The 26455-nt window shown below is 36.2% G+C and overlaps 1 protein-coding gene and 1 pseudogene across 5 annotated transcripts in view; one reads left to right on the top strand and one right to left on the bottom strand.

The window, feature by feature from the left end:
* HMCN1 (hemicentin 1) overlaps positions 1–26455 on the top strand; it is a 482162-nt gene that overhangs the window by 164123 nt on the left and 291584 nt on the right. The gene's annotated exons all lie outside the window — the stretch shown is intronic.
* On the bottom strand, positions 8005–8123 carry LOC118613072 (annotated as a pseudogene).

Here is a 26455-nt window from a genome sequence, read left to right as displayed (position 1 = left end):
TCATATACATTGATTTCTTTGTGATTTTGTGCAACAGAAATATCACTGCAAATTTTACTTAAATTAGGCCACAGATTATGGCAACAATCTGAAGAATGCCATAGGACACAGCTATTTACCACGTTTCTGCGTGGAGACCACTTCTGCGATTGTGGCCTTTCGATTTCTCTAGATGTATCTTGTGATGATCTTTCAATAATTTCAGTGACTCTGCTGTGGCTACTGTCAGAGGCAATTTTATTAGCTCTCTCTCAGTTCCTTTGCCTGAGGACTCAGGCAAAGTTTCTCTGTTCCAGGGTCAGAGATAATGTGAGTTAACCACTAACCCCTGCAGTCCTTAACTCTGTCCCCACACTCGACCTCTGTGGAATCTGCCTGAGTCTTTCTATTCGAAAGATCTTGAGTACTTGAATATTTGTCAGATCTCTCCTTGCTGGAAAAATCTCTCTTATGGTTTCCTTGCTCCAAGACAATGTTCTTCAAGCAGTTTTAACTGGCGCTCGCAAACAGTTTCTCCTATCATTCATGAAATGTGCGTGCGCGCGCACACACACACACACACACACACACACACACACACACGGGCCCCAGATAGTCTCCTGATCAAAACAAAAACAGTAAGAACAAATCTTGCTGCTGCAACCTAAAAACTTCTTCGAGCTGCTACTTCTCTATCATGCTTCTTTAATACTCATTTTCAGATTTATTGGAAGCACATTTTAAAGCTACCTGAAATTTCCACTTTCTAATCACCTCTTCCTGTATTCCTTGTAATACAGCTACTATTCTCCAGCGGTCGCCAACAGCATGCGTGTTGCCGGAGCAAACAGTGATTTGGTCAGCGTCATCCTCTTTCCCTTTTTTATAGACTGTGATGCTACTGGCCACTCGGTCCTTCGTAAAGCGCTGTCTTTATGCTTGGTGTTGGCCTACCACGGCTTCGTCCTGACTCATGCAAGGAGCCGAGCTTCATGAAATGATAGACTTGGCGGGACGTGGGCTCCTCACTTATCCGCTCCGGGGCAGGAACTGCTGAAGGAGGAGCGGAGAGGAAGGGCGTTTGATGTCCCAGGACACTGGCGTTTGAGGCGGGACGGTTCTTCCTTGTGGGGGGAACCTCCCTCACATTGCAAGAGTTTGGTGTTCCTAACCTCCAGGCACTAATTGTTGGTTGCATTTTTGCCCCTCAGCCATCATGACAACCAAAAAATGCCCCACACATTCTCAGATGTCCTCTACAGAGGTGATACTGCTGTGTTGAGTGGAAATGGGGAGTTATGGTTAACTTTCCCTCCGAGAGTCCTTAGCATTGCCTGTAAGACTTTTCTCATTTATTTCTTTTGAGAGACTCGTGTGGTATGTAAGGTCCAGCATCATTTATTTATTTCTATGACAAGATGTGCAGCTCCCATATTATCCTATTCATACTTTTCCAAATATATTTTCCCTTTACTTCCAAACCTCTATCTTTATTGATGTGGAAATGTCATACTTGAGAACTCCTACTCATCTTTGGCTTTCACGAAAACCTAAACTCCTTGATATGGAGGCTGCCTTACCACCTGCAGAGTGTTTATCATAGTGGAGTCACAGTCCATTTTCACGTCTATCTCTTTCAGTAGCTCAAGGAAGAGACTCTGTTTTGTTCATGTCTGTTATAGTGTCTGGCACATACTGACCTCCATAAATATTTGCTGTTACGCAAACTGATGGTCACCAGAAGGGAGGGGTGGGGGGAATGGGTGAAAAAAGAGGAGAGTAAGAGGTAGGAAAAAAAAAAGTTTCGCTGTTATGTGACTAAAACAAAAAGGAAGGGAAGTATGGTAAGATTCATAAAAAAAATTTGGCAGAAAAGAAGAAAGAGCTATGTTGAGTGGTTGTGAACATGGTAGAGAGAGGTGGTTATGTTAAAAACCTGACGCGTGGAGGGAACTTTCACCGCTCTGTCCTGACAGAGAGCAGGAGTGAACAAAGAGACTCTGAAGCGGCACACGCTCCCATCTGAGCGTAGTTTGTCATTCAAGGAATTTTCAGAAACCCCAGAGAAAGACTGAAAAAAGGGTAAACTCCCCCAGAAACGTGAGAGATTGCGATTGTTCAGAAAGATTTTAAAAGATTAGAATTGGAAAAAGAGGAAGAGTTGCGGTGCCTCGAAACCAAAGTAAATTTTTAAAAAGCAGTGAGCTGGGCCTCTTTAACGCAGAGATTTAAATGGATTTTGAGAATTTCATTTTTCATAGTCTCCGAGCCTCTTTTCTTTATCATCGAGGATATTTTAAAAATAAGCCCTTGTTCTAAAACTCAGCTTTTTCTAGTTACCGGATTATATTATCAAAAGTTTACTCCACTTACTCTTATAAGCATGTCTTCAATTCTCCATCCATTTACTTTATTCGGGCTCATAATAGTTGGCAGCCGGTTTGTATAGAAGCGTTTTTTCTCTTAGCCTATAGGAAAATGTTAGATGTGATTCAGCGGGCATAGGCACATCTGCTGGTATTTCCCTGGCTTTAAATCATCACTTTATTGGTGCTATTTAAGCTTTTATGTGGTTCAAGAGACAGGATACCGATTTGCTTTCCTAGTGGGGTTCTAATTTTGTCCATAAAAATGGTTCTGTAGCTAATAAACCAAATCATTGGCCAAGGGTCTTTTGTAGTTTTCTCATTCTGCAGTCAAGAAGCTAGAAAAGAGATCTTTGCCTTGGGGCATTACAGTTAACCATTTAAGGAAACCTTGTTTGGAGACTGAAGATTTAGTTAATGCTTAAAACCAGATGAATTCTTTTTTTTCTTAATGCTTTTTTTTTTTTTAACTAATTTTATTCAGTAATTTTTGAACCATTAACTACCTAAAAGTATATTTATATCTTCGTAGAAGAAAAAAAACAGAAGCACTCAGGACTAAATAGCTATGACTGGTTCATATATATTCAAATTAATGTCATTTTTAACACATCATAAATGGGCAGGACACTCCTACGTAGCTTAAGCAACCCTGTGTAAATCCTGAGGTGAGGTTGTTGTCTTTTGCTCTAGGGTATGCCCCACCCATGTATTTTCCAAGATGAGATTGAAAGGTATATGGATTAACTAATCGAATGAGAATTTATAAAATGAAAAAAAAAGTTATCAAATGCCTACTATGTTCCAGGCGGCGAGTGTATAGAGATGAGTAAACAGAGATGAAAAAATAGCCACAATAAAGACTCAAAAGCCATGCAACAGAAGTGTAGAAGTCATTTTAGAAGGATAACTCTGAAGCGGGTATGATCTTAAGGTTGGTTAGCTCTCTTGGTAAGGGGCCATCACCATGCTAATGAGAGCAGTTATCTGTACCTGCGTGGACCACATAGCATTCATCCATTCTGTAGCCACAGACGGTATTCCCAGCCACCGTCTCGTGGTAAGCGAGTATAGAGATAAAGTTTCGCTGGACTGACATAAATAAATCATTCTTGACCACAAGGAAAACCATTCAGTGTCCTACTAGTTTTCATTGGTGGCTTAGTACTACAATCTTTTTGTGTAGAAAATAATTTCCCCAGCATGCGTAAGAGAGAAGCTATTTGAATTAATCATATATTTGGTATTTAAATGTCTTGGTTCCTAAAGGACACAGCGTCAAAATATAAACTTGACCCATCCAGGTCCAGCATCTTCCTTGTGCTTTTGTTTTAATTTTATGGAGTAAGGCATGGTATTTATGATATGCGATTTTTTATGAATAAATCCCTGAAAGGTATTGTTACCTGCTAAGACATAGACATGACTGAGAATGGTCTTCACTGGGAATTTTCCAGTTAGCCCGTTGTTATGTCATAATCCTCCCTGTGACTACACCTCGTATTTATAGCTCATGGTTCAGGGTCAGTGATATCACTTTAGTAATCAGTGGCAGGTCCGTGATCACCCCTCACACTACAGCAAACTATACTGTAATTATTAAAATGAAGGGATTTAAAAAACGGGTGATCAATCTATTATTTTATAACAATTTTATAATTGTTATTAGTTATTAATACATTCTTTATAACAAAGTTTTCAGTTCCTCGGTTTTTAATCATATTTGCAAAGTCCCCTTCACTATGTAAGGTTCCATAGTTTCAGGTTCTGGGGATTAGGATATGGACATCTTGATGGGGCTGGGGGTCCATTATTTTATCTGTTACAGGTACCAAAAAGAAAAGCATCTTAATCATTAAGAATTAGACCATTATATCTTAACTAAACTGAATATTTTAACTAACATTTTAAATGCTGATTAATGTCAAAGAAAGATTGATATCAAATATTCAAGTTTTAAAAATGGAATGAGAATGCATTTTAAGAATCATACAGGTTTTAGAGAATTATGTTTTCAGATAATATGTGCCTCTAAGAAGATTCTTATGTATTCCCCTGAGGTTAAAGGTTGCGTTTCCTTTCCCTCCCCTTGGCTGAGAACCACTGTGCGATGAAAGACTCGTCTGATGGGAGTGTCTTGTGTGGATGCACCATACGCAGACCTGAAAAATGTTCAGTGCCAGTGAGTTAAATTTTTGGTAAGAACTATCAGAAGGTCGAGCCATTAGCTGTATTTGGATGATGCCCACTGCATTCCAAATGCTAGTCATTTCTGACTCTAACGGCAGTAGTTTACCACTGTCATGGCTGTGATTTGATTTCTGTAAAACCCCTTGATAAGCAGACAGCTTTGGGAAGTGTTATGATTTGCCTCAGTTATCCAGGGTTTGTCTTTATTTGATAGATTCTCTTGCCATTTCTGTTTTCTTCCTCTAAAAAGAGCAACTGTTTAAAAACCTTGTTGAAATAGCAGAGGTGTTTAACATGTCTGTAGTGCAGCCACATTTCCAGGCTCACATTATGTATTTAGCTATGTCTCATTGAATGTATGCAGAACATTAATTTTTAAAAACGCATTGTAATAATATTGCCAAAACATGACCTTCGTAAGGAAAATGAAAGTGTGCCGTTATGTTTAGAGTAGGAATTCTTAGATTAGAACCTTAACTTTTGGAATATTAATATCAGTTCCGAGATTGTTTCCAATCCCCATTAAGATCCACTGTCTATTTTCTGAAAGCAGCCAGAAGTCTTGGCTTTCAGTTGAAGGAACAATGTGTTAGAAAGAAGTAAGTCTACCTTAATGTGCGTACGCCACATTGGACTCCACCAAAGGGTCGCACAACTGAGTATTAAATAGCAGTAGGGTTTTAAAGGTAGGAGTGGTCGTAGTTGAGCTTGTGAAATTTCTTTCCCATAGTACTTGGCCACTAGCTGACAGAAACTATAGCGCCTTTGACTGACTTATAAATTTCTGTTGCCAACGCAAATATTTCAGTTTCTTTGCTGTCCAAGAAATATACATTTTTATCTTGTTACTTCATATAGTCACTGAATCCTAAAAAAATAGTCATTTCAACATCTTTTCCCAAGAGAAACCTTTTTTCCCAAGGAGCTGCATCGTAACTTGGTTGTGTTACAAATCATCAGTTTCTGACTGTTGAAATGACCTTGTAGTTACATAGTAAATTTGGTGCCCTCGTGCCAAAGACGCGGCTCAAGAAATCATGATGAGCATCTGGGTGCCAAATTCTACTTCTTAGTTCCTTTGTAGGAATGTCTTCAGTGTGGAGATATCTTTTCATTGCTTAACGTTCTCAGAAAAAGATGTGATCTCTGTTGACATTGATAGGTCACGAAGAGGAGCATGTTCAGTGTATGAAAAATAAGAATTTTCTCACCCCTTTAATCTTAGAAAACAGCTATTTAAAGAGCCAGGGTCTTAAAGTTTCCCTTTTAACTTGCAACACTGATTTCTTCCTCTTGCGGGTTTTAAAAGACACACCGGATAGCTTCAGTGAGGGTCAAGGACCATGTATCTTGTTTTCTGTTGTATTTCAAGGTCTAGCACAGAATGGGCACTCACCGGATAGCTGTTAATTCCCTAAATGAATGTCATAGTGGTACCTGCTATCGATACATCACCTTATTTTTAACTACGTGTTAGAAATCATTCAGTCATCTGTTTAGTCTTTAACAGTTACAACGTTCAATTTCCTCCTCTGTAAGTATATATTTATATTATATTATGTTATGTTATAAACAGGTTGTTTTAAAAATTAATAATAAGCACCTAATACACAGCAAATACTCAGTTGTAGGAAATTTTATTATAAATGGAATAATTACAACTTTTTTTATGTTTATATTGTTTTGTAAATAAATTAGATCTTTCAGTAAAACTTTTCATGCATCAAAGTATTTGAATTAACCACATTCAATTTATAAGTTGTTTTACTACTTATGAATTGTTTTATGTTAAAGAGAAAATAAGTGCCTACTATTTAAAATATATTAGGCCATCTATGAGACACAAATATCTGGTAACATCTCTTCTGTTTTATTTTTGTGGAGGATAAAGTTTTTTTGTTTTTTTTTTTTTAATATAGATTTATATGGCAGCTGAAAAAATAAACTACATTACACAAAGCAAAAGATGAGCTGCTTTGGACACATTTAAAAATAAAACAAAACAACAGTTGCATCAAAACAAATAAGCACGGTAGCATATGTCACATGGTTTAACACCAGGTACCCAGAAGATACTGTATTCAATTGAATTGAGTAGAACAACTCCTACCTGAATGAAAGTTATATACTATTACTATGAACGTCTTGCCTGGTTAGTGTTTGGTCAGTATAGTCATTCTCCCCTTATCTGTGGGAGACATGTTCCAAGATCCCCGGTGGCTGCCTGAAACCACGTATGTTACTGAACCCTAAAAATACTATGATTTTTCCTATACGTACCCATAGTAAAGTTTAATTTATAAATCAGGCGATTTCACAGATAAAAATTAATTCTTATCATAGATCTTGACCACCTCAGCATATGATTTTTTTTCTTTCATTATTAAATTGAGAACTTTTAACTTTTCACCTAAAGGAAGCACTTGATGGCTTCTCTTTGGCATATTCACATTGCCAGCATCACGATTCTTGCACTTTGGGGCCATTATTAAGTAAAATAAGGGTGATTTGAACACAAGCACTGTGATATCGAGAGCGTGGATGGGTAGGTAGGTAGGTGGGCAGGTAGCATATACAACATGGAAATGCTGGACGATTCACGTCCCCAGTGAGGGACAGAGTGGGGTGGTATGAGAGTTTATCATGCTACTCAGAATGGCACACAATTTAAAACCTATGAATTGTTTTTTGGGGGAAATTTTTATTTAAGGTTTTAGCATGGTGGTTAGCCACGGGTAACTGAAACCATGGAAAGCAAAACGGTGGATGGGGGCACTACTGTCATTCAGAAGGCTTCGTGTTGGTGACGAGCACTGAAACGGAAAAAAGCCAGTCGTGTGCCAAGAAGCATAAATATCCTAGAGAAATAATGGCCCAAATGAATGGATTGCTTCTTCCATTCCTTGAGATCTCCAGCAACTGCAGGTTATTCTGATGGTTGAGTGCTGAGTTTCTTGTTTGGTCGTTTACTTTTTTATTTAACAAATATTGCTTCCGCCATGTGCTAGGCATTCATTTGGCACTGGGATGGTTGAAAAGCAAAAACAGATGTGGAATGACAAATTGATGAAATAGTCAAACAGTCGAAAATGTAAAATGCAACTTCGAGAGTATGACGTAGTTGGGGGATTCCGGCAAGGCTTCCCCACAGTAGTGACGGCAAAAATACATGCCATGGAGGAATAGGAGTTAGCCAGAGAAAGGGCGGAGGGAAGAACGGTCGAGGGGAAAGACACAAAGGGAAAGTCCGTGGAATAAGAGTGCAGAGTGAGTAAGAGAAACTAAAGGTATGGAGAAAATTAGGGGTAGCTGGAGGGATAGGTAGAAGCCATACCGTGCAGGAGTGTTTTGGTCCATGTTTAGGAATTTTAACTTCATCCTGAGAGCAGTAGTAGGAAACCATTGGAAAGATTTTTTATAAACCTATTTTTTATTTTTATTTTAATATTATTGTTGTTATTATTTTTAAAGCCTACCGCACCTAGTATTCCTAGGCGGTCTCCCATCCAAGTACTAACCAGGCTGGACCCTGCTTAGCTTCCAAGATCAGACAAGATCAGGCGTATTCAGGGTGGCATGGCTGTAGACGGAAAGGTTTAATTGGTAGGTAATGAGATCAGGCTTATGTCTCAGAAAAATCACTTTGGTTCCCTGTGGGGAATGGATTACAGAGGAGTTTATAGCAAATGATGGACAAAATGTTAGGCACTCTATTCATAGTCCAGGTCCCCTAAGAGATAAAAATGATAGAGCTGGGACTAAGGTCATGGTTGAGGAGATCGGGAAAAGTGGAAATGTTCGAGAACTATTTAATGTGTAAAATGCTTTGGGTTTGGTGACGTTTAGGTAATGGTAATGGAGGAGTGAGGCTGAGGGATAATAATGATAATGAATAGTGATAACTCCTAAGTTTTTTATTGGGCAGATGGATGCATGTAGGTACTTTTGTGAGATGGAAGGCAATGGAAGAGAACCAGATTGGAGGGTAGATATAAAACCATAAGTTGTTCTTTTAATATATTGAGCCATAGTAACTTAGAGACATGTTAGTAAAAATGTAGCCTAGAGATGTTCATTTGTGAGGCACCGTTGCATGGGTTTTAACCGAAGTTGTTGGCATGGGTGAGATCAGGCAGGGAGAGTGTAGATACGATGGCTCAGGAACGGGCCTTTAGGAATTGCGGAATCTTTACTGGCTGGGTAAGGAAGCATGAACATGCAACTAAGAGACCTGGACTCAGAGATAAAAGAGGAGGAAGAAAAGCAGGACAGTGTTATGTCAAGGTCACCAAGGAAAGAAAGTGTTTCGGGAAAGAAGGAGTAGTGCCAAATGCTGTTGAGAGATCTTGCAAGATGTAGGCTGAAAAGTGCTTATTTGATTGAGTGTGATGAAGGTCACTCGCGACTTCACCCGGAGCTGTTTTGGCGAAGTGCTGGAGGACGAAGCCAGATTTGACTGAAGTTGAGACTTCAGAAGGAGATGGGGAGATGGTGAGCACAGACACATATTTTGACAAATTCGTCTGTAGAGAGGAAGAGAAAGATAGGATGGCAGTGGAGGAGAATAAGGAGAACAGGGAGGTGGTTCTTTTGTTTTTGTTTAAATTGGAGAAATTTGAAAGTTTGAAAAATTGATAGATGGTCATAGGGATGGGAGCCCGGCATAGGGAATGCAGTCAGCAGTATCATAATGGCTGTGTGTAGAGCCAGAGGGAAGGTAGAGTCATCAGGGGGATTGTTTCATAAACTATATAAATGTCTAACCAATATACTTGCAATTAATAATAATGTAAAATAAAATGCTTTATAAAAAGCCGATGGGTAAAAGGGAGGGAGGGCTTAGATATATACAGTAGAGAGATTGAATAATCCTGAAAATACAGCTCTTGCTGTACGTTTAGAATTAGATTTCCCTTTTTGGTTTCTAGAATCTGATTGCTGATTTGTACCAGCCTGTAAGAAGAGGGCTGTCAGAATTTTCTGTGAACTTCTTGCCCCACTCAAAGTTCCCTTTACGCAAGAAAGATTGTCCTCTTTATTAAATGCCACCACTAAGCCTAGCGACACCAAGAAGAAGAGAAAGAAATGACATTGGGGAGTAAAAATGGTGAGATAAGAAAGGAAAGGAAAAATAAATCCCTCTAAACTTATTTTAACCTTTATAAGCACCTTCAAACATATATATTTTTTGACATTTTTATAACTATAAAGTAGTCTTGTTACAAACACCGTTGTAACTTAAGTCTATAGAAGCAAAGATGAATATTTGTGGAATTCAGGCAACATCTGGTCATTTAAGCTGAAAGAGCCATTAATTTTTTTCAATAACCACTTTTTTCAAGTCAGTTTATCTTCCAAAAGAATTTGTTGTAGGGAGGTAAAAAGAAATTGAGGAAACAAATCTCTTAATAGTACATGTTTTCCCAGCGTTTAAAGAATAAGAGAAAAAGGATGAGGCAAATAAGGTCCTTTCGAATAGTTGGTACCTGCTTGGAAAGAGGGAGGAAGAATTAAGTTCAATTCTAGTTGTTTTACTGTTTTCTTAAACTTCAGATACCGCTTTTTATGCCATTTTCCCCATTTATGTAAAAACCCCCCTCCCAATATGCTTATGAAGTGGACAAATGACAGTTTCCACCTCCCTGCCATTCCACAGTATCAAGTGTAGAGGCCAGAGTTCAAAGTTCAAATATTTTACCTCTGGAAATAGTAAATTTTTCATTGTTATGCAATAACATTTAGGGAGATATCTCAATTTTTCTGTGAAAGAAAGTAACTACCAAATAAAATTTGATTCACACTTCATTATTAATAAAGAACAAAAAAGGAATATATATATATATTATCTTTCTCAAAACATCTTTAGGAAAACTTCTCATTTTTCTGAATGAAATATTTTAATCGTTTGATCTTTTGGTGAATTTATTCTTGGAAACCAGGATTTTGCTCTAGCATATTTAGTATTCCCGCCCTCCACTCTGCCCACCCTGCCCTTTTCTCTCTCTCTCTCCCCCTCTGTCTCTTTCACACATCTATCTAACCCTCATCCATGGAGTGCAGAGGATACTTCTGAAGATCGTGTGGGCAGCACAGCACGTCAGCTCTACGTCCTTCCAGTGTCTGTAGAGCCAGTTACGATAGTTGATCCCAGTGCAGCGAAACACGTGCTCTACTCATTGCCATTTGGTGGCACGTTCATTCATGATTGTGGCATGGCTCATTTTCCATTAAAAAAAGGTGGGGTAACAGAAGAGAACTCTGTCGTTTTTGTTCCTGGGGAAAACATTCCTCATTGCAGAAGAGTTACTCTAGCTGAGGAAATGAAGAGCTGACTGTAGAGCGAATCTGAGCACACACAAACTTGACTTAACAGTGACGATAGTAATAGGTGACTTTTTTTGAGACCTTGACACATATTCATTATCACTGTTCTAAATGCTTCCATTTATTAAGTCATTTAAATGTACAGTAATGCTACAAAGTGGTTCTATTATTTAATAGATGAGAAAATGGCACCAAGAGATTAAATGGTCTCACAGCTAAAAAGAGGCCGAAATGGGGTTTGAACAGTCTGACTCTAGAGCCCACATCCTTAAACCAGTAGACTGTCCTGCCTCTGCTAGCTTGGGAGTGCTTTTCTCAGGCTTACATAATATATTATTTTTGAGGTCTAACAGGAGAAGTTACATTCAGCAGTATTTGCTAAGTATCTCTCTTGTATGTTGGCATTACTTCTTGCTTCATTTACCTTTATAAACTGTCTTGCTTCTTGGAAAGAGCATTTTATTTTTTAGAGTTTGAAAATTAAATGTAACTCATTATGAAGGTTTGTATTGATGTAATATTATGAATACTTATGTAAAATGACCACTGTGTTTTGGTTTTATTTAACTTTATTCGTTGTGGTTTAATGCAGGCACTATATTAAGAGGGCAGAATTAGTCTTGTTTTGAGAAGCTTCCCATTCTCATTTTCTGTCTTGTAAATTTTTTTCTTAACATTTCATCAGTGGAACAGTTGGGGTTTTCCCTCACTGATAGAAAATATTTAATATTATGCATTTGACTTTGAAATAACTTTAATTTCACTAGAATTTATGATTATAACAGTAATTAGTAAAAGGATAGATATTTAAGGTTTGAGCTACTTGTACATTGAAGATTATAAAATCAAACTTGTTTTCTGTTAAAATAAAGTCCTTACCCAACTATCTAAAAACATTCACAAACCCTGAATGATATGAAACATTTTCACACTTCAGTGTGATTGCTTCCTGAGAATATTATGTAGTCTTTGTAAAATAAAGTTACATTTTGGTATCATAAAGTCAATATTCAGACTTATTCCATTCTGCCAGTCCTCTACCCAAAATTGCATGTAGTATTTTGGCTCTATTCAGATGTTATACATTCTGCATAATTCACAAACAAGAAGATTGCTTCTCAGTACTTGAAGATTAAACTTGATTTAGGAAAACAAACTAACACATTAACATATCTACTCACATGCAAACACGTACAAACACATTCACACATACGCACACATGGTCATGTACACTCAGGTACATACACACACTCAGATTTACAGACATGCTCAGTATACTCACAGACACACACTAACCTACAAATAAAAACATACGTGTGCACATACACATACAAACTCACTAATTCATATGCATAGAGATGCTCATATACATATATATGCACACGTGCTCACACACACATATTTTAAAGTAAGACTAGTTTTGGCTAAAGGCTGATCTTGGATGACTTTTTTTTTGGTTTTAGGATTCAAGAACTCCTTTAAAATAAGCTTTCCAACATTATTTATAATTTGCGAGAATGAGCCTTGCATTCCTATCTTTAGTATCACTTCCTTCATGTTTATGAATTTTATATCTTTACATTGGATTCTTTCTGCAAAAATTCTTTAATGACAAGACAATTTCTTTTTTCCCTTGTAGTCTGGAAGATAAGAGCTAAATTAAGTGGTATAACTCCACTAATTTTCTAAAAAGTAAATACCTTGGAAACACTATTATGTTCAGGAAAAAAGTGACAGAAAGTTTCTTGTCTGATTTCTGGGTGCAGAGAGACAGTTCTGGTCTATATTAAAATTTCCAAATAATTGTAAAAATAACTACTTGAAAAATCACTTAAAACCCAGCAAATTATGTCTATTTTGTCTTTGTTATTGCTTTTACTGTGTACCATTTATTAAATTTTTGAATGGATTGTGATGCTTCCTACAAGATTTTCTTTTTGTGGGAATAAACCTACCAATACATTTTACATTTTATTTCAATCTTTGCAACTTGATAAATTGTGAAATAAGGGGATCCTTCAGAGTGCGTTCTGCTTCCTCCACTCCTCAGGCATCTGAATGACATGAGAGGTTAATTGTTCATTTTTCTTGGAAGGTCAGTATTTCTTCCTGCGAATGTTAATGATGTGTATGGCATCCAACATGGATCTTTGGGCAATTCTTGTAAGAGTCAAAAGTATTCAGAAGGGAAATAGCAATGGGCAGTACGTAATGGACTTGGTCTTTGGAATGGATAGCTATTAATTTATACCAGATCACTCATTCAAGGTTACTTTATCCACCCTCCTCTTCTATGATCCAGAGCCAAAGGATTCAAATGGGTAATTACCTTTCGTCACATTATATTTTGACCTACCTTACAATATAGCACTTGGTATAGAATTTTTCTCCCAAAGGACATATAACTACTTTATTAACATCTCTTTCATTCCTAACACATGTTTAAGAATAAAATAGAAGCCAAATATTTTTCTTTACCATAGTAAAAATCCCATTTTACAGACAGGGCTGGACACTAAGGCCATTTTCTGGAAAACAGACTTTGGCAGTTTCCCCAAGAATTTTGGTTTTGTGATACTCTCTTTTAATAAGCTTTATTAATGAGAATCTTTGGGATAGTCATGATTAACATAATCGTTTTCTTCTTTTGTATTCTTTTAACCATTACATGTAATTTTATGTACATACATATACACATGTGAATATATATACACATATGTGTGTGTGTGTGTGTGTGTGTGTGTGTGTGTGTGTGTATCGCTAGACATTCCTAAGCACTATATATAAAGTGATTTCAGGTATTCCTTCAATGCCAGCTATGCATCTTATATTCAGTTGGATGATGAAGATCATGTTGATAAAAAGGTGATCCTTGTCCTTGGACATTTGGCATTTTTGGAAATAATATTAAGTAAAATCTTAACATACTTTCTGATACGTGTGTGTTGGATCAGCCAGGTATGAACCATTCCAAAGTATTTAGATCTTGTCTACACTTATCAGATTCAGTCATTAGTCACCACTTTGAAAAGTTTAAAATACGTTCTGAAGCGATTCAAACTCCTACCACCACCCACCGGAAACCTCAAAATGTTTGTTGCAAAGGTTAGTCAATCCTTGATAATCCCTATTTTTCTCTTTGGTATCAATTTTTATTCTGTATTCTGGAATTCCTTTTGGCCCTACTTATTTTAAGTCTTATCTAGTGAGGAGATTAAAGATGAGATAGTAAACTCTTGAAGATGCAAGCTCAACATTGAAGCTCTTTTCAGGGATTATTGGCAATTGCAAAGTAATCTTTTGACTCTGTGTAGTTCTGCAAAGCACAGGAAAGTCAGACCCCTTTGAGCCTTCATCACACTATTAAATGCCATGAGGGAGGAGACATTCTGCAGTTAAAGTATTCAACCTGGTCTCCTTTCATCTATTGATTTTTTCATTAATCAGTGAGCTCATAGTATTTCAGTAGAGCAACTACATTGTAACTGAATTTAGAAAATTTTCCTTAATAGTTGGGAAATTTTTTCTTAATGGCTGGTGTGTAGTTGTATAGAGAGCTTGGGAAAAGATGGAAATAAAACTTATCAAATTAGACTCAGTGAACATTTTAAGTCTAAAAGACAAAAATGATTTGACTCGATAGAAAGATCCAGAGACATCAGTAATGACTGAAAAGTAAAACCCAAAAGTAAGAAAAACCTGTGTCAGTGTTCTACTTGTGGAATATTTTTTTATGATTTGATGGTGAGTTCTTAAATATAGGTAGTTTTGCACATTACATAAAGATGGATCCAAACTGCTGTATGTAGTAAAATGAGATATTTCATCCTCTGTTTATGGACAACTTTAAATATATTCCTAAAGAGTGACAGTTGAATAAAGGGCAGCTCTGTGCTTGTATGTGTGTGCACAACATGGGAAGACCATGAATTCTTCCCACAATTATTAAAATTTATAAAGTACATGGAAAATAAAGGTTGTACAAGAAATATTAATTGGAAAGTTTCAAATGTATAAGCTCATTAACAGTAAATTGGTAAATTTCATTTTTCAAAGTTGAGCTGAGTGGCGGTTTAAGAAAAAAATATTGAGACATTTCAACATTGTTTGCTTATGGAAAACATTTGTAATTCTGTTAGCAAAGACAGTGTCAAAAATCTAAACGTTTTTCCCTCAACATCTGTATTTGCTTATTAAAAAACACCCCACACCCCCAATCTCTCAAACCAGTTAAGTTTGTCACGAAATGTTTTTCAGTGTAATGAAATGCAATCTCAAATATTTCGTGCATCTATGAGGTTTAGTCTGATTTGTTTATTTCTTTTTCACATGGTCTTACATTTAGGACTTAAGATAGGAGTGGTCTAGTGCAATTTTGAAAAAATGCTTAAAGAAAAAAGTCGTTTTGAAATCTCAATCTGAAGGTCAGAGTAGATTAGCTTCTCCTGTACAGGCTTCACAAAGAACTGTGCGCGCCCCATTCTCTACAGGAGTTCCGTCGATGGAACTTCATGTATTTACTTGGAGCCATGATACCTGCCATTCTCCACATACCAGGCTACTTGAAACAGGGAAATATGATTTTGATAGAAGTGTGTGAGGGTCTCTTGGTATAACCATTTTTCTTACGAATCTTATTTTTAAGCTAGGAGACTGTCAGGAAAAGACCAATATGATCTCTCTCTGTCCTTATCTGAAAAAAAAATGCATGTATAAATACATATGCATATGCCTTCTCTGAATTACTTTAATTAAAATGTTGAAAGTACACCGAACTAACTCAAGATCTTCCTTCTTGACATGATTTTTGCATATTTTTATTTTTAATACTTGTTAGATATTTTAAGATCGCTTCAGCTAATGAGATGAGCTAGTTTCTAGGGCATGTCCCTAAAAATTTTGATGTTATAGAAAACTGGAGACAGATTTAATAGTGTTACAGAGGTCAATTATTTTTAATTTAAGGCAGTTCCTGTGAACTAAAGCTCTAGAAGTCTCAGCTTTTAGTAACCCCATCAGCTAATCTCTAGGTAGTATATGATTATTTCAGATGGTCAGCTTTAAAAAGATTTCCATCCACTTAATAATATATTGTTATTTTTAGGGCAAGATGTAAGTGATGATAATGAAGAAAGAAAAAGCATGAGTGATTGATTGGTGGATGGGGTGATTACAGCTGTGCCTTGTCTATATTATTTGGCTGATTTTCTTTCAATCAGTATCAGTATCTTTCTACTGAAATACTAATTGTAGTATTATATTTGATATGTTTGACTGAAAAACACAATACACATATACATACCCACATGCACATGTAAGCACTCAAGTCAGTGGAAAACACATACAGAAAAGATTGGATCATCTTAAGAGCCAGTTGTCATGGAAAAATGAATATAAATTTGGCTTACTGGAACTATTTCTTAAAAAAAAAAAGAAAAGATGTGTTGTCCTATGCAGCTCCAATAAAAATTAAAGTAATTTCTTATTTGCAAAACCTTTCGGTTTTTCACATTCTCTGGTTATCTGTTGGTTATCCAACACATAATGTTTGAGTTTTAAGAAGCGAAAATTATATTTAGCATCTGCTGCTCCCCATTACAGTGCTCACTTTGTGCATATTTAAAGGTAAATATTTAGCGTAGATAGTAGGTTTTTGAAAGTTTGTGTATTTGTACCTAAAGTACGAATAACTGAATAATTGAAGGAAAGTATTGAAAATGACTCTGGCCATTTAGATATTCACTAACTTGCTTTCTAGCTCTTAATTATTCCAATACTGACACTTTCTTACTATATATATACACACACAACCTCCCCCACACGCATATTTTTCATTGATATGCATCATATTCACTGAGATGGGGATGAATTCTGACTCCTTTTTAATGTAAGAGAGAAAATATTTGTAAATTTCCAAATTTACAATACTATAGTTTTACAGAAATAAGTATAAGGAGTTTTCTCTATACAGTGTACATGGGTACATTTTTCACATGCTTTTCTCGTGAGAGCATTTCCTGATTTCCTCACTGTATCTGATTGAAATGATAGCAACAACCCAAATCAGAATTTAATTTTTGTTCCTCAACTGCTGTTAAAGTCCACGTCCGTCTTGCTCACTTCTGCTTCCCAGGGCCCAACATGGCACTTGACCCATAATACATAGGTGCTTAATTAATATTTGTGAATGAATGAATGAATGATATACATTTAATTGTATAACTTTTGTTCATTTATTAAAATTGAAACAATAGTACATGGGAACAGGGTAAATTTAGTTTAATTACTAGGGTTTTGACGACCTGGTTTAAATGTGAAAATTTAATCCAGGATAGAAACTTATAGAATAGCAGGGTAATATTTCAAAAAATTTTACTCTTGGACATATTTCAAGCGAAATCAAAACTTAATTATTCTTGTAAAACATACTGCTGTAGTAGGCTTTAGGTCAGTTTTGAATAAACATAAGTTTTCTAAGACTAGCCTGCAAAAGGTTTTTAACATGGACCTAGAAGTGCCAATAGGTGGCGCTGTACCCCAGGGCCGAATAACAAACGAACTCCTTGGGAGGGTTGACTCTTGTGGTAGAACCAAAACCCTGGTCAATCATTTTATAAGGCATTTTATATATTGTGGTAGAATCAAAATCCTGGTCAATCATTTTATAAGGCATTTTATATATTGTGGTAGGAAGCACACGTCTTAAGTTCTGGATATGCATACTATGACCATAAATTGGAGTTTAATAAGAAACTTTTTTTTACTCTTTTACATTATTCTTGGACTTGAACCAGTCGTAATTTTGCTATATTACATTTGATTTACCTTGAATGTATACTAACAAAATACACCAGGAACTGAAACAAAAAAAGTAACTGCAAAACCAAGTTTAGACTCATTATGAAGAAAGAATTAAGAACTGATGAGTGGATGAGTAAGATATGGAGTTTACTCAAAAATGACAGAGAAACTATAGCTAATTTTGCATACGGTTAGTTCGCATAAGCATGTTTGGCTTATGTGTTACTTCTACATTTATAACATTTTGCTATTCACTATTGAAGATACTGCATATTTTGTTCTGAGTTATAAAATGAAATTCCAAGAAGTAAGATGGCAGTTTTAGGGGTGAATAGTCAAGTTTAACCTGTCATTGGGACAGAAGTAAAGCCAGAACCTGACATCTTGAGAACGGAAAAAGCCTGCACGTTTGAATCGTCTTCTTCCCTTAAAACCAATGATTGTAGAAGCTTCTCTTCTGAAGCAATTCTTGATAAGCCTCTGACTTGAGTGTTAAATCCTCTTGCTTTTTAAATAGATGATGTTTTTCTGGAACATCTGTATACTATAACATTGACATTCAGTGCTAGAAATGGGTGGGGAAAATCTTTCCCGTGTATACTGGTTTCCACAGCACAGTACAATAAACTTTAATAGACAAATAACTAGAGTTGTGTTCTTCTGAGAAATCACTCCCAGTTCTACCTGGATATAGTTGAAGAGGAACATGTTTTCATGCTGCTTTTCTTATGCAAACAATAATTTAATCAAGCTGTGTTATACATTTCCTTAATCTATCACCATAGAAGCTATGTTTTTTTTTTTTTTAAAGAACTACTGCTAGCTAGCCTGATATATATATATATTTTATTCACATGTAACTTTATAAATAATTATGATCATTTTAGACATTTTCTGGAGTTTAAAATTAAGTTTACTAGTCTATATGTGCTTTCCAATATTTGTCACTCTTTTTTGAAAATAACATTTTTTTCCTATTTGTTATTTTCTGTTACATTTTCTCATTGTCCATGAATTCTCAGATATTACATAAATCTGTATCCTTATATATGTCCTTTCAAGAGCTAAAACATAGTTTAGTCAGATATTGGAGAAAACTACCTCATTAAAATTTATTATTCCTGTCTTTTCAAAGATTTTGCATCTATTTCTCTGATTATAATCTTTAAAATAACTTCCTATAGTCTTCTTAAATATTTTACTTTAAAAAATATTCTTCTTCCATTGTTCGGAAATATTTGGAGAAAGAAACAACCTTTTGAAGAAATTGCCCCCAATATTTAAAAACAAGAGAAATCCAAAACAAATCAAGGAATTATATTCAACCACTGCTGTTTTCACAGTGGAATAGTCAATAAAACAATTCAATATTATGAAGCCCAATCAAGATTCTGAAATAGAATTTTATTTTCCTTTTATTAACAATGTATCATGCCATATAATCTTTTAACACGACCTCTTAAAGGTGAAGTAAGACACAGAAGAAGAGAAAACTCAGAGAAGAAGCAGGAAGTAGACAAAGGAAGTAGCAGAAAGGAAAAAAAGCACAATGAAGTATGATAAAGGGGGCAAAGGGGACCAGGAACCATTGCCAATGGGCCGACAAATATGTGGATGCCGTTTGTCTTTGATTGGAAACTGTCAGCAGGGGCCAGATGTAATCTCGAGGTTACCTAGTTCTTATCCTTTGAGAAACAAAATTGGCTTGTGGCCAGGATCCCAAATGACATGAGCCTTTTCTTTCCTTTCACCCAGGTCACCTCACCAGTAGCTTTATTTTTTGCTACACAAGGGTGATAAAAGTAATTGGGCCATACAAGTTGGGACTGAATTTTTCTGTATTCATTTTACAACCCGAAGTATTTTTCATGTCCCTTAAGCTGGGATTTAAAATGATAAAGCTGAGACGGTCCCAATGATACATATTCTTAGCTGGTAGAACAGATCGCCAACAGACCTAGATCAAAGTAGTCAGAAGAGAAAGATTTGTTTCCCAGTGACTTCAGTTTTCAAGGTAATCTCTCTCTTTCTCTGAAATTAAAATTGTTTCCTTTGATTCAAAGAAGGCTGCAAATAGTAAATGTTATAATATATAGTCTGAAAAATGTATTTAAGCTTGAGGTACACGTTGCTCTTTGCAGCTTTGGGATTTAGGGGATTAATGTGATTAAAATCAAGCTGAAGGCAATTAGCCACGTGCATTTGAGTCATTGTGGGAAACAATATTGATGGAATATATAATATTTTAATGCCATTTAGCACTATTTTCTGGTTCTCAAGTACTTGAAATAAACTACAAGTGAAATGGACCATCTACTGCTTTGAGCTGGATAAAGATCTTGCTCAGGCAGATATTAGCATACTGATTTTTACATATAGACTTTTCATATAGACATTTCCTTTGCCAGTTCTGATTATCAAATTTCAAACTTTTAAAATTAAACACCCTTATAGATAAAAAAGTTGAGTATAAAACTGTAATAATATGTATATTAACTCAATCATGTCCATGTACTATTGTAATAAATTATATTAACTTGAAACAGAAAATGTGACTGTGGTCCAGATAATAAGAGCAGATATTTCTTGCATACACATATATTTATGCACACTTTTGGGATGTGTGTTCCTCTAGAGACCGTCGATATGAGGAACTGCATTTTCTGGCATAATGTAAATAAAGGTACATGCATTGAGAGGAATTCTGAAGTTAGCCTCAAGTTTTGGGTTTTTTTTTTTCTTTTTAAATTCATAGTAACTGTACGTCGTTAGGTATTTGTCATATGTTTGATCTGAGGGACATGAATTTTCATACGGGTCGAAGAGTTAGGAAAACCATATTCGGTCATGTATTAATAAAAGCTAATAGATAATAACCAAGTTTAAGGTTAGCTTACTGTCATCCCTACTGAGCTGCGAACAACAGCAGACAATTCCTCCCCCCACCCCCCACCCCAAATTGATATATGTAGCTCTTGCAACCAAACCAGCTTTCTAGAATGTTATTTACTGAGATATGTGAGTCTGGAGTATTTGTGTGTGTGTGTGTGTGTGTGTGTGTGTGTGTGTGTGTGTGTGTGAGAGAGAGAGAGAGAGAGAGAGAGAGAGAGAGAGAGAGAGAGAGGAAGGGAGGGAGGGAGAGAGAGAATACGCTCAGAGCTAAGGGGCTAATCTGACAGTATCTTAACTTTTTGAGCTGAGGAAGAGGTTTAGCAACCTGTGGGAGGTTTAGGACCTGCCCATGGTCCGCTTTGGCTTGGCCAACTTGGAGAGGGCTCAGGGAAGCCAAGGAGAAGGCTAGGCATTGGGGAAGGAGCTGGGCAGCAGAGTCGATTCTGTAGGGATGAGAGAGAGTGGGCACTGCTCTGCTATGTGAAACTATTACCTGTTGATTTCTTTGCTGTAAATTAAGCTTTGTGTACTTCCCTGTCGCCAGGAAAGGAGGAGCCCCGAACATGTCAGAACTGGATGTTTTAGCTCCTGCTTGCCTGGTCAGCATTGTTTTATAAACCTGAAGGACTCGATAATGTTCACTGAAAATTAAATCAAACTCTCTTCACATAATTACATTACTGTACTCGATTGAGTCCATCGGAATATCTAGGAGTGCTTTCCTGCAGCCAATAACGGTTTTTAACTAAAGGATCAGTTTTAAACAAAATCTATTTTGGCTAGTGTTAGAAATTAGTCTCTTTGAATCTGTTTCAGTGAGATTCAATGGCATATTGGTTGCCCAACAGGACTTAATGCATCCAAAATAAATAAAATTTTAGCTGAAGATATGGACTTCCTCATTTATGATTTCATAATTTTAAAAATGGGTAGTGTTTTTCTTGACAGAAAACACCCGTGTAGTGGGCAGGAAATATCTTGTTTGACAGAATACTTCAGATTTGGGATTTTTTTGTTTGTTTGCTTATGAAAGCAACTTATGTTCCATGTAGCAAACTTGGAAACCATATAAAAGTATAAAGAACAACAAAATCAGCAAAATTCTAACCACCTCATTTTTAAAATTTGGTATATTTCTTTTGTCTCCTCCTTTCCCTCCTTTCACTATCCTTTCTTTTCTTGTGTTTCAAATGCAGGTTATAGGGGACACTTACTTTATATGTCACTTCCTCCCACACACAAATATCACGAGTATTTCCACAAGAAATTAACATTATTTCAAAACAGTATTCAAAATTTTACAGATAAGCCATTATTCATTGGATTATCTTTTATTGGACATTAAAGAATTTTTCCCCTTAAAGGAGAATATTTGTTTACATATAATAATTTCTGGGGATCAACATATTCTTGTCTTGAGACATACTATTTTATAGAAAAAGGTAGTTCATTTTCTCCCTACAATCAACAACACACATATCTATCTATATCTATCTATATCTATATCTATATCTATATCTATATCTATATCTATATCTATATCTATATCTATACCTATATCTATGGCAAACATGGGAAACAAGAGTGAAAGAGTAGGCAAGATATTTTTTAAATGTTCTTAGAAATTGAAGGTAAAGTGTAAATGATGTTTAATGCGAATTTCATACCTGTCCATATTCATAGGTATTTTGTTGTTGTTCTTATCACCTCGATTGACTACAAGTTTGACGTTGCCTTAATCTACTACCGATTTCTGGCAACGGTGCTTATTTTTATGACCGAAGTTAGTCGTGAGCTTCCCAGGCGCCATCTCTTGACTTTGTGGTTTCAGCGAGAGCCAAGTCAGGTCCGTTGAGCAGTTCACATGACCAAACGCCAGAAGATAGAGCCGAAGTGAAATATCCTGTTCTGGAAAAATAAACCACCCGAAGGACCTGAGTGTCTCTCCTTATTTCTTTTTATTTCTAAATTAAGAACTAAAATTGAAACAAGAAGCAGCATTTTCAATTTAGAATTAAAACAATCCAGACGTCTAGAAAGAAGTAATTAAATTACCTAGGTTCATAGTGCAGTCAAGTGTGTCATTATGTTTTTATTGCTTTACTAATATGCTACTATTTCTATGTGTGTTTTTTTTCTTTCTTTCATATGTATCTGAACACTTTGGAGCTAACAGCAAGTGCCCTGCTCATCTATTTGTTTGTTTGTTTAAATCACTGTCAGCAGCATTTTATGGGTCAACTGACAACCTATGTTTGATAGAAATGGGATTAGGTGCAAAAAAATTCAGTCCTTACCGTGAGGCTTAGATGATAGCAATGTCATTAACTCCTGCGTCTCCTTTGCTGGGTTTTATGTTTCCGTTCATTCATTATCTCCCCTAAACTTGGGGGAAGGTGTGTTCTAAAGATGAGGAATCTGAAGCCGGAAGAGTTTCAGCAAGTCACCCAGGGTCTTGCAGCCGGCGAGTGGCGGAGCCGAATCTGGGCACCGCGCATCAACTTCAAACTCCACGTGCAACCACCAGGCTTCCCGCCCCGCTTGAAAGAGTCTTTCACTAAAGCTCTGTGGCTTGTTTGCACTGTACTTACCTCGTACAGATACTTATTTGGTTTCTTTTTGTCCTAAGTTGTAAGCTTTTTAGGCTCAGGAGTTGAAAAGCTGAGAATGCTCAATAAAAGGCACCCTCTCTGCAAGCCACACAGTGCCTTCCCATAGAAACTGAGCTGGCAGTGGGCTGGGCTCTGGCAGGACCCCACCACGGATGGGCACGTGTGCCCAGTGCAAACACAGTGAGGCTGTAAAGACTTTGGTGTTTCTGTGGGAAAGGAGCTTACCTTTATTTAATGTCTGCTCCAAACACTGGTCCGCATACCTTGTCCCATTCAGTTCAAACCAATCTGTCAGAATCTTCCATATAAGACAGCAAAGCCAGAATTGATATTCATGTTTGTTTTACTACATAGCTTATGTTATTTCAAACTTTTTTATTTCATCCGAGCAATAGATCTGTTTTCTAAAAAAAAAAAAGAAAAGAAAGAAAAAGAAAAACTACAATACTACAGAAAACTTTCTGAGTCCATTCTAAAGTTAACTCTTACTTGTATATGTGGCCAAAGATAGACGAAGAAATAAGTGGAACATTAATATAACCGTAGATTAATGTATCCTCGAAAAAAACTGTGAGCATAATTTTATTTATCATCATCATTCTGTTAGATCTTAACACAACAGAAAAGAGAAACAAGAAATAGTTCACAACGTTATTCAGATTTAGTAGATACTTACTGAACATCTAATATGTATTAGCAATAATGCTAGCTGTTTACACAGGCATTAGATACACAGAAACTCTTAGAAGAGGTATTTCCAAGTCAGTTTTATACATAGAGTCACTGAAGCTTTGAGAGCTAAGTAACCTGTCCAATTTCATACCACTAATGTAGAACTGCTGTAAAAATACAGGTCTTGACTTGAAATACAGTGCTCTTCTACTGGATCTTCCTTTAATGCCAGCTTTAGAGGACACCCATTAAGAATTGTTAATAAAACTTTATTTTGAAATAGGGAGGATTTGTGCAGCACTTTCTTTATTTTGAATGGTAAGAAAAGTGTGGTAGCAATGGCTCATTTCTATCTTTACCTGTGTTTGGGATGTTTGGCGTTTTCTTACATGTGGCAAGTTTAGAATGTTCATGAAATAATTGTATCGGTTCTGCCCAAGCATTTGTAATCTTACGCTCAAATTTTTTGTCACTCGAATTCTCGCCTGTTTGTTATTTATGTTAGACTTATGCAATGTTTATATTTTAGGTAGGGGTGTGTCAGCATTCTTAATCTTCATCAAATCCATTGGCAGGAACATTTACAGTGGTGTTTGGTCAGTTGCTTAGGGGACAAAACCAAACAGCATATTGGTTGTGTTATGTTGGGTTTTGTGGTTTTACAGTTTAGGAAGTCCAGTCCTTGTTCAATAACATGCAACCATTTCTTTTCTAAATTTTTTCTACTATATGTAACCAGTGGTTTAAAAAAGTATTTGGAGGAGACTAAAGAAATGTAGATTCCAAAACAAAGCGATGATGCCAGAATCTAATCAATCAGGAATTCTTTTGTTTCTATAACAATTAAACATTTAAAATTTACCTTTGGAGAATAAGAACTTATTTGAATGTAGTTTGGAGTAAAGAATGTGGATTTTAGAGTCAGATAGATCCAGGTTGAAATCTGGGCTCTGCTATTTCTTTGTAAAATGAAGATAGTAATACCTAACTTGCAGGGCTGTTTTGATGAGTACACAATAAAATAAATGTATGTATATGTACAGTGCCAGACGGAAAGCAGATGGCTATGATTATTTCCTAGTACTTCCAACTCAATTCCTAAACATATAAAACATGTGGATTTTGAGACTGTTCAATTGTTAAGACTAAAAATTAAAGAAGTTAGGATAGGACCTCTGATTCGAATGTGGTAATGTCATATTATCCCACCCTTTTCCCAGAAATTATCCAAAACAACAGGTAATGAGAAACAAACATGTAAACATCAATTTTTAGTGAAACTAGGAGACTGCTAAAACCGAAGATCCCGCCTCCCCAAATTCTGCCCAGAGCTGAGGAGATTGTACAGTAGGATGTAGGAATGGACGAGAGTGGACACAGAATGCAGCCACTGCTCTGAAAGAGGACTGTTTGTGAAGATAGAGGAACACACACTCACTGAGTGCAGTGTCTGAACTCCCTTTTATAACAGGACAAGTTGGTTGTACGAATAGAGCTACAACAGGCTTTCTCAGACCCAGTATGGTTCTCAGTGAAAGAGACGGGCTAACCGCACAAAACACAGGCCGTACTTTCAGCAAACAGCCAGTCTCTGTTGCCGTGGAGAAAAGAGTATTTAAGTGAAGAAAACCACTGCAGCTGCTATGTCCATTGGCTGAAGGAATGTAAATGGAAAATAAACATACAAACAAAATACTCGATCATGAGAAAAAGTGCTATTATCCAGGGTCATGTCCCTGGACATTTCCCCACGTGAACCTCCAGCAAACAGCTGGTACAGAAAAAAACATCAGTCTCAATACTGTGATACAAAAAAAGAACCAGCCTAAGATCTTTCAAATGAAAACATCGAGGAAAAAAAAATGAGGAAATGAAGAGAAAAACCACAAGCTAGGTAAGGAAGATTATGAAAAAAAAAATATATATATATATGGCCACGAAAGAGACAGAAATGATTATTGGAGATTGTGGCATAAATTTCAAAAGAAAGCAAAACAAAACCTTAAATAAATTTCTCTATGAAGGTTTATTGTAAATCAAAAATACAAGAACTCAGAAATAGTGGGTGAACAGTGGAAAGGCTCAAGACAGAAATAGAAGAGAAAAATAAAACCATGACAGAAATCAAAGTAAAGATGGCAGGAAAATAAGAAAGAATAAACATTGCCAAAAACATAATGAAGATCTAGAGGAAGGATGTGAAAAAGTGAACAAGATGAAACAGAATTAAAAGTGTTTAAAAGGATTAGAGAGAAAATGTTACTTGCAAGAAGACAAAGGAAATCAAGCATGCACATTAATGCTAATAAATAAAATGGAAACTATGTGACAAAATAAATATTTAAATATAGCAATTAAGTGAACTCCCATCAATTAAAGAGAACCTGAGTTTACATGTTGAAAACCCCATGGAAATTGCCTCAGAGCCATCAATATAAAAACCTAACCAACTTAAATTGCTTAACATCAGAGAGAATGAAAGACTCCTTCGGGTGGCCAATAAAGAAGTCACTTGTAGAAGAAAAACATTAATGTGACCTTAAACTACTCTATAATGCTTTCAATGATAGAAGATAGTAGAGTGTGACCCAAGAATTTTATAATCAGCAAAAATGTCAT

This window comes from Rousettus aegyptiacus, unplaced genomic scaffold (assembly GCF_014176215.1).
Source record: "Rousettus aegyptiacus isolate mRouAeg1 unplaced genomic scaffold, mRouAeg1.p scaffold_m13_p_17, whole genome shotgun sequence".
NCBI classification, from domain to species: domain Eukaryota; kingdom Metazoa; phylum Chordata; class Mammalia; order Chiroptera; family Pteropodidae; genus Rousettus; species Rousettus aegyptiacus.
This window is presented reverse-complemented; position numbering and strand designations above follow the sequence as displayed.